We start from the raw sequence: 9,764 nt of genomic DNA, 5'->3' as shown, positions 1-9,764 counted from the left end.
GTTGTGGCGGCCCATAGTCCGTAGCCTGTAACTGTCTTACTGTACTTTCTGCCTCTATATCTCTCCCAACACCCACAGAGGATCTTCAAGGCTTCTAATCTCCCTGTTTCCCCCTTACATCTTCCCAGACACACAGTGACTTCATCTCTGGATCCTTATTTCTCTCGATATATGGAAAGACCCTTTTGCAGTTAGAGTCAGGTACAGCTCCAGCGGGTGTTAACTTTCCTCCTTTTTTTTTTTTTAAGTGGGGTAGGGGCATCATTTAATTCGCTACAGTGGGACCTCCAAAGCACATGCCTGTGATTTCAACACGTGGACAACCCTCCCACGCCCCACTTACAATCTGTGCATCAGTTCTTGCCCCAACCCCCAGGGGCTCCCCTTAAACCCTTCCAACTTGAGAAGGCCAGCCGATTCTAACCAACGGCCATAAATGTATATACCTAGCACTGGATGAGCTTCCTAGACATTTAGCAGGGACAGAGTTGCTTAGATTCAAGGCTGGTCTGAGTTGTAGTGTGAGACTCTGTCTCAACACCAATAATAATAATCACCACCTTTGTCTTGTTGCTGAGCAGGAGTCCCTGATATGCAAATCCATGATCCCAGCTAAAAGGAAGTGCAGACATTAGCAGTGTTTCTAGTGCTGCCTGTGGCTATAGGGTCATAACTAAGAGGTGAGTCTAAGAGCTGTAGCCAAGTCACTGGCAGTCAGAGGGACAAGTCTGGACAGAAATTGGGAAGCAGGACAGAAGGCAAGGGCCTGGCCATGGGGGGTGGGTGGGTGGGGCTTGTCCCAGAAGGAAACAGGATTTTTTTTTTTTTTTGAGACAGGGTATTTCTGTGTAGCCCTGGCTGTCCTGGTACTTGCTATATAGACCAGCCTAGCTTTGAACTCACAGAGATCTGCCTGCCTCCCGAGTGCTGAGATTAAAGGCACGGCACATGCCACTCTGAGGGGCTGGATGGTTGTGCTTACCAACAGAACAAAAGTGTAAAGAAAGAGCATCTGGCCAGGCAGTAGGGTTTCCCAATGTTAGTGAAGGCTGCCCATCTACCGTGTTCCGTTAACCCCAGTGGATGACCTGGGTAGAGAGGATAAGGTGAGAGACGATTCTCCCAGACAACTCCTTGCAGACCTGGGCCTACTGTGTGCTAACACAAGTCACAGCATAGTCACTCTATGTGACAGTAAAGGACCTCATCCAGGACAGTCAGATCAAGGAGGAGCTTGTGAGATAGGAAGAGAGTGCCATGTGGGAGGGGAGAGGGGAGTATCCGCTGTAGGACTCCTGCCTCTGGAACTAAAGTGGCCCAGTAAGTCTGTGAATGTCTGTTCTGGCCTTGGGGGTGGGGGTTGTCTGAGGAGGGTCAAGGTCATGGGTCTTGCTGCCACCCCACCCTTGTGGGGATAGGCCACCTGCTTCAATACAAGAGACGCTGGCTCTTCCAGTTTCCCACCCCAACCTTTGAACTTTGAACCTGAGGTTAACTGATAATGTGAATTAGCTGATAGGAGGGAAATGCCTGAATCATCAGGGCAGGACTTATCTTCTCCTGTAAAAACAGGAACCAAAAGTCTCCAATATAGCGGGTTCATGGTACCTTTTTGGTTTCAACATGCGTTACTGGTTTGTCTTCCCCAGGAGTCATTCTCATGGTCAGGGACCTTGCTGAGGTACCTCTCTATGTGTGCTCAGAAAACAACTGTCGCTAGCCACAGGAAAAGTGTTGGTTTGCAACGTCCCTGTAAGCCTGTGCTGGGAGCAAATTTAGGGACTCGAGGGGCCTTTGGGGCAAAAATGAGGCTGGACAATGAACAGGGACCACATAGGGTTCCCCAGTAGGGCTAAGCCACTGGACCTATCCTTAGCAAGCCATTGACTTCCAGTCCCACACATTTTCTGGAGTAGTGTTGACTGGTTGCTTCTGATTATAAAATAAATACATTTCAAGAGAAACTTGAGAAATATAAAAAAAGATTATAAATAAAATTCACCCACACTTCCATATAGGATGGTTAGATGGTATCGTTCCTAGGGTCCTCAGACTGTTGATTCAGGAAGACCATTCATTACAGTCTGAGTTCCCAGGGTCTTGGTGTCAACAGGACTCTAATCCTTCACTAACAATGGAGGGAGAACTGCACTTCCTAAACCAGGACCACAACTGCCATTTTTCATCATGCCTCTGTAAGCCTCCCCCACACCCTTCCTCCAGGAAGTCCTCTAGAACTGACCCACAACCCACCATGCCCTCTGTATATGGGTCCTTCCTTTATCAAGACTGAAGCTTGGCCTGTCTGCTCAATGCCAGGAATGGGGTCCCTTTCTTTAGATCTCCAAGAATTCTCAGGAGGATGGCTCTCCACACTCTACCCAGACCAGACAAGGTTTCTGTTGCCGAATAGCTCCGGCTTGCCTTAGGCAGATCCTTCATTCGGTACTTTTTACCTTCACCACTGGCTGCAGTCACTTTAACAGGAGACCTGACTTTAGCAACATTGTTTCAGACCTTGGACTTCAAGCTGCATTTTCATCTCTTCTGCCTGCCCCAGGCACATGGCTGGGGAGACTGGACAACCAATATCTGTTTAAGAGTAAACCAAAGCCAAAAAGCCAAAAAGCCAGCAGTTCTTGTTCTTAGGCCCACTGATCCTGTGGTCCCGTGGTCACCACGGGGTGTGGGTTCGGACAAAGCTGTGTTCATCGAAGCTCTGGGCCTGATGACAGTGGCACAAGGACCCCATTCTCTACTGTCCCCAGCTGTGTCCCCTCCCCCAGTGGGCCTGACATCAGAAGCTCTGGGCCAGACATCCTGGGAGCCCCCACCCTTGGGGCCAGGCTCAGCTGCAGGCACTCGGGGAAATTCACAAGGGAGCTGGCTGGTAATAGGCATGTGTGTGTGTGTGTGTGTGAGAATAGGTGTGCGTGAGTGTGTCCTGCATGAACAGCGCAGCAGCTGCGGTAGGCTCCTCCTGTCCACAGCGGGAGCTGCCTGCATTTTTACAACCGATTTCTGAACCTAAGAGCCGAGGTTCCTTTCCAGCCTGTTAAATGTAACCTTGTTGTTTTCAGGCCAACCTGACCCTTTAGAATCTGGCTTCCAGATTCCCACTGTACATTAGCTATGCCTCCAGATTCAGACAGGGAGAGCTGCTCTGCTGGGCTTTAACCCAGTGACTTGAGCGCAGCCTTCAGAGGAGCTAACCCAGGAGAATGAACTTTTGGCACATTCTTCCTTGGGTGTGGTGGTCCAAAACACCTAATTCTGGTCTCAAGGCCCCCACATTTCTGGCCCTGGCTCTCAAGGTAAACAGTGGAACTCCATTAATGTCAGGACCCAAAGACCAGCTAATCCTTGTTCTGTTTTGTGGAAGAACCCAGGGCCTATATATCCAGGTCCTGGGTGAGGCCAACTTATCTGGTGACTGTGAAATAGGTCTAATCCTCTTGGTGGGTGGGTCCTGACAAGTCTAGAGGTTGTTTATGGAGTCTGAACCTGACACTCACGACTCTCATAAGTCAAGGAGGGGAGGAAGGCATGAGTTGGCTCAAGCCTCATCCCCTGGACTCCAGGGGCGCTCTCACTGAAAGCTCAGACCTTGCCCAGCTGTGCCAACACAACCCAGGTGGTAACACCTAGCCTGAAGCATCTAAGTAATGTGTGGCCCAAGGCAGCTGGGCCTAGGTTTCCCCTCCAGATCCCTAGGGCATTGTCCTGGCGTCCTCTTGGAGTGACCTCTTTCTAGACACTGACAAAGGCTGGAAGAAAGGCGGCTCCTTTAAGGACAGTTTTGTGCTAAGAGGCGATCCTTGCGCCTCGGGAGCCATGCAGGAGTCAGTGGCGGGGTGTGGGCGCTCGTGGCCACGGTGGAGACGGGGTGCTCTCCTCTGGATGGGGTGTTCTTGGGAGAGGACCGGAGATATTATTTGGTTCTGGAACCTCTGCTCCGGCACTCGGGCGCCTGGCTTCGAAATCCCACCAGAAATGCGGCTGCGAGAAGACAGGCCGCTAAGTGTTACAATCATTGAGCCTACCCCTATTGAGAAACCAGGTGGAAAGAAGCCTCTGGCCCAGAGCTTTAAACCCCAGGCAACCACGGTCTTCCTCCCGCCCCAACCCCCTCCACGAAAGCGCGAAGAGCCGGCGTGGAAGAGAAAGAGATTAGATTTCTCTCCCCTCTCATCAATTTTCTGTTTTATGTCACCAGGCCTCATTGTGGGAGAGGGAAGCACGTCACCCAGGCCATAAATTTGTGGTTATGGTGCCTCCGGCCGCTTTCCTCCTCTCCGGGACAGGGATGACGGCGAGTAAGTGGGGATACCCGCGCCCGCCTGCTCCTTCTCCGGATGCGGGTCCCGGGCGGGCGGCTAGCTCCGCAAGATCTGAGATGCGCTCCTGGTCGTGGCACTTCCAAAGAGCTTTTGTTTCTGGCTTCGATGTAGAGGCTTTGATTTTTTTTTTTTAACCGCCCACCTCAGGAAGCTTTTCTTGTTTGGATCTTAAAATCCTGCTACTTAAAAACCTGTTGGGAAGACAACTACCCCGTCCCCCAATTGTGTCTGCACTTCTAGCAGGAAGGGAAGCAGCCAGTGGCTTTATGTTGGATTCCCAGTGCACACGGGGTCTGACTCAGGAATATGCAGGTTAGGGCAACCGCATTTCAGTGCCTGCTCAAGTGGGAGTACGCAAGGAAGTGAGTGGGGGTATTGGGGTTCATTGCTGGCCATCCTGGCTGCGGCTGAAGAGATCATCCCCTGGGAGTTTCCTTTTGGAACCACTTGTGGAAACCTCCCTCCCTTGGTTGGGGAGTTAGCACCTCAGCTGGAATTGATGCCGGAGAGAACTAGAGTGGAATATGTATTCATTCGTAGAGGTCAGGAAAAAAAATGGATCTATCGACTGATTTTTAATTTAATGGATCAACTGTCCTGCTAACAGAAGAGGCAGTGGATATGACACACTCCAGCCAGCACTCAGGAGACCCAGCTGCCTCCAGGCTTGAGGAGACAGGGCTTTGCCATATGCCTCGCCATTCAGCGGGAACTTTGAGAGGCATTTTATTTGGTTTATAAACATTACAGGTAACCAGGCTAAGGGCTCAATTCTCCCCAGAAATCAGCAATCAGGGAGAAAGTGTAAAGCGTTTGTCTCGCCTTACTGGTTTCTTCCCAGGAAGGAGTCTTTCTACTGGGTGTAGAAGGCAGAGCTCCAGAACAAGACCGGTGTGTCCTGTGGTTGTGGGTTTTTCTTACTAGGAACCCGTTGTGGGGCAGACATGGTGGTGGGCAAGTCTGGCCAAAGCTGGCTTTTCTCAGGATGGGGGCCTGGAAGAAACAGTGGCTATGGACCCTGCAAATCCTGGACCTGGAGGTCAGAAAAGCTAGTAAAGGAATCCCTCACACCCAGCCTGCATCTTTCCTAAGGACTAGAAGAGGCTGGAGCATCCTCGGGTTTACCTGCCACTGTCAGACCATGCAGCAGAAATCTGGCTCCAGAGACTCAGTCCAGATATCCCTTGGAGTATGACCTGTGTGAACACATTTGCACAGCTGAGGACAGCCGCTGTCCTTCCTTCCACAGCCAGCAGTGGAAGCAGGTGCTCCGGTGGGTGTGAAGCCACCTCTATTTTGGGGATATACCTGGAAGGAACACACACACACACACACAGACTGACCTGGTACTTGTTCCTAAGCAGTGTCGCTTCTCACTCAGCTGCCCTGACCTATCCTTGAGTCTCTTTGTGGACCAGGCTTTCCCTCCTGGGCTACTACAGTCATGGGTAGTGGGGGGTGGGCAAATAGAGGTGACTTCCGCCCTGCCAAGACTGAAGGCTATCTGGATCAGCCTAACCGGAAAACAAATTGCTCCTTATTTAGGCAGACCCCCAAAGCTACCCTCCAGTGCTTCCAAAGCCAACCCTTCCTCCAGAACCTTCCCAGGCTTAACAGAAGCCACAACTAGCCTAAGATGAAGAGAGAGACCTGGGTTGCTGGATGAAGTTCAGGCCCAGGAAGCTGCCTCTTCAGCTGTGGGGTATGGGGTATCTTCCACCTTCCCTGATCTCCTTTAGTGCTAATACCACACTATCACTAGTAAAAGAGCCAGGAGAAGCCAGGCAATAGATGCTTCTGCCCTTTATGAAAATTACTTTAATTTACCCCAGATGGGTCTCCTCGCTGATAACCTCATACAACGAGCCCTCTGAATTATGCTTTCCGTGTGAACACACTGGGTTATATTTAGCCACAAATTACGACTGTGTTTAACAAGCACCTTTCCTGCGCCGGGAGGGGGCTGGGCAGCCTCCTGACCTGGTTGGAGGAAACCAGCAACAACAGAATTTAAACCTCCCTGGGAGGAAGCAGCTCGGCGGCTGGGGAAGCTGTTTATCCGACTTCAAAGTGGTCTGGGGCTTCTCTCCTTGCTTTTTAAAACTTAGAAGCAGGTCTGAAGATCTGTCTTACGGCCTTGAAGGGAAAACCTGTGCCTCCCACAGGGGTCCCTCCGGCTTGAGCCAGCTTCAATTTAGCAAAGCTCCAGGCTTGGTTTGGAGCTGTGTCAGGGAAATGCCTTAGGGAGGATGTTGGCTAGGGGCACAGCCAGGCCTCCAGAGGTGTACGGAGAAGAGAGGACTCCTAGCAAACCAGGACCCTGCTTCTGAGTTCTGCCCTTTACCTGGGCCTCAGCCCAGACTCCAGTTAGGAGGGGGCAGGAGCCCACAGATCGGTGGAACACCTCTCGATCCCTTGCCTCTATGCCCAGCTAAACAGATGGGCTCTGTTTGAAAGTTCTGTTCTTTGGGGGAGAAGCCCATTTACCTTGAGATGGGCACCCCTACTCTCATTTCCAGGCACAGAGCACCAAGCCGATACCTTTGGTGAACACATAGGGACAGAATTAAGAGATAACTTGGCCACACTCAGACCCTTCTTCACAGAATTCCTTCCCAGGCCTCAGTGCTGCTAGGGAGACCCTGGCAGAGTTGAGAAGCCTCTAGGACTGAATGGGGATCTCAGACCTGCTCTTCCAACCAGTACTATGAGGCAGCTTTTGAATTGTACCCCTTTGAGGAGGAAAAAATATACATATATACACATACAATATATTTATACTTGGGGGTTATATACACCTCAACTATCCCTTCAAATCCTGATTCTAGACCGAGGTTGCAATTCGGCTACACCATCTCTCTGAGGGAGGAATATCAACCCCTACGCAGGCCCTCCTGTCCCACATCTTCCCCAAGTATTGTACTGCCCACGTACAAACCCTCTCTCTCAGGGTCCCTTGTCCCACCAGACCCAGAGCTGCATCTCTCCGGCTCCAGCCTTGGGCCTGGCCTCTGGACTTGTCCCTCTCACTTCTGGTGGGAAGAATTAAGAGTCAATTTTTTTGTCGTCAAGAAATTGTTTCTAATTTGCCCTCTGACTAATGGCCCAGGGAACAATGGAGAGACACCCAACACACAATTACCCCGCAGAGCAGTTGCGGCTGTTCTCTGGCCCAGGCAGACATTTACAATTTTATGTAACCCGAGATACATCCCCCACCCCCTTGTATTAAAAAGTGATTATTTATTCAATGAGTTCACACAGTAGGCTCTCTGTCATTTGGGAGTTGGGAGGTCTAAGCCTGCTTCCAGTCTCCAGCCTTGTAAGGGCAGTGGGGGAAGGCTGGAGGAGGTACCAGGGTTTGTGGGTAATGGGCTGCTTCGCTAACAGTCAGTCGGTTGTAATTGAGAGTGCTTGTACATGTGTGATGTGTGTCAGTGTGTTGTGAGATTCAAACCGTCTTTTTAAATTACATTTATTTATTTTTATGTGTGCCTGCATGCTGCACTGCCTGGCCCGCCTGCTGCAAGAGTCAGTTCTCTCCTCTTACCTCGGGAGTACCAGGAGAGCCCGGGATCTAACTCAGGTGTTCGGCGTGACGCGAGGCTCACATTTTGTGGTATACATACACATGGATATGTGTGAGCCCACAGAATGCCCATGTAGACAGAGCACATGTTCAAAACTGGCCAAGTGTTCAGGGACACACACGCTATTGCTTGATGAAGTCTGATATATAACCAGCACAGCTGCCTATGTAGGGCATCCCCAGCCTAGAGGAAGCTACAAAGAGTATCCGCCAGGCTGTGGAGGTGGCCGGTGCATCCAAAGGACATTGTGCCCTGGGCTAGTGATTGGGCATCTGTGGCTGCCAACAATTAATAACGTATAATTTTTTAGAACTTCAGGTGACAGCAGACAGTGCAAAAGCTGACCTATGGCTTATAGTCCTGTCTCCTCTCTTTCTAACCCCACCCTGTTCCTTTCCCTCTAGATCCAGCATTTCCCCACCTAAGGGTCATGACCCCTTTGGCAAACCCGCATCTCCAAGAAATATTTACATTACGATTCATAACAGCAGCAAAACTGTTGTTATGAAATAGCGACGAAAATAATTTTATGGTTGAGGGTCACTACAACATGAGGAACTGTATTTAAGGTTCGCGGCACTCCGAAGGGTGAGAACCACTGCTCTAGAAGGATCTCGATCCTCACGCCATGTTCTTCTAAAATGAAAAACATTTGTTAGTTTTGGATAGCAGGATGTCAAGGAGGAAACCAGGATGATTTGCTCCGAGCAGATAGCGAGCCCAGCCAGACATGCCCGGGCCCGCCCGGGAGGCCGAGCCCTGTGAGAGGAATACGGGAGCTTATTTTGGTCTTGTGGAACTGCCGGGGGCTGTGCGCCCGCTCTGGGCAGCTGCCAGCCTCTGGCGGCATCCAGAGGCGCGTCGGCAGCTATTTGCTGTAACAACTATTTTGAAACAGTATTGAGCGAAGGAGGAAAAAGGCCACTAGACTTTAAGTGAATGCTGAGGTTACAGAGGACGCAGAGGTGGGAGTGAGACAGCAAGGAGCCGAGGCCTTTCACACCCGGGGGGAGGGAGGCTCTTGGGGATGTGAGACGACACAGAACGGAGTTAGGGGTGTGTGTGGACACAGCACATGGCTGGGGTTGGAGACAAATCCTCATGTCCAACTTTTAGGGATCCGGAGGTGCCGATCCCCAAGGTTCTAAACCGGCTTGAGGAGGAAGAGAAACCTCGCGCTCACGTGTCTAGCAGCAGGCCTGAGTGCGGATGGATTACCGGTGCTCCCTTCTGACTGTCTCCACCCACCCAGAAGGGCTAGATCCCAAGCTCTGGGATCTTTCCGGCCCGGCCTAGGGGACCCGGGTTACACAAAATGGAAGGGTGGGTGCGGAGCTGTCTAGGCGCGCCCCTCCCCCACACCGGCCTTCCGGGTCCCCTCGAGGTTGCCGCAGCTCGGAGGATCGCCACGCTGTTGTCCCTGTAGGATCCAATTCTTTTCCTTTCTTACTTTTCTTTTTCTTCCTTTTTTTTTTTTGAGGGGAGGAATGGGAAGAGGAAGAATACTTTAAACGGGGAGTTAGATATAACGATTCCTGGATCGATAAACAAAATCAGTGAAAGAAAATAATCAGGAACTCGAATTCCAAGCACTCAGAAAATCTGCGGTTTGCAAGGGATGCTTACATCAACCGAGAACAGGGGCGCTCGCGTCCGGAGCCCTCCCGTTGCCAGCAGCGGTTTCTCCCGAGCCGGGAAGCTCCTATCCGTGCGTGCGAAGCGGGAAACGGCTGCCCGCCGCCGGAGGGACCGGAACAACGGAGCTCACCTCAGGCCAAGCGCCGTCGGGTCACCGCCGCGCCGCCAGGAGCAGGAGTCCGCACCCATCCCGCAC

At 51.4% G+C, this 9,764-nt stretch overlaps 1 long non-coding RNA gene across 2 annotated transcripts; it reads right to left on the bottom strand.

Annotated features, from left to right (window-relative positions):
- Positions 1-5,049: 5,049 nt before the first annotated feature.
- Positions 5,050-9,764, bottom strand: LOC114639189. Of its 2 annotated transcripts, XR_003713971.1 has the most exons (3): positions 9,699-9,764; positions 5,466-5,536; positions 5,050-5,333 (listed from the first exon to the last, which is right to left on the bottom strand). It is a non-coding gene; the product is annotated as an uncharacterized LOC114639189 (long non-coding RNA). The 2 variants fall into 2 exon arrangements; XR_003713970.1 differs by lacking the exon at positions 9,699-9,764 and having other exon boundaries at positions 5,466-6,157.

This window comes from Grammomys surdaster, unplaced genomic scaffold, assembly GCF_004785775.1.
Source record: "Grammomys surdaster isolate TR1022 unplaced genomic scaffold, NIH_TR_1.0 125688, whole genome shotgun sequence".
Classification (NCBI taxonomy): domain Eukaryota; kingdom Metazoa; phylum Chordata; class Mammalia; order Rodentia; family Muridae; genus Grammomys; species Grammomys surdaster.
Note: the sequence above shows the minus strand (reverse complement) of the source record. Positions and strands in the feature narration are given on the sequence as shown.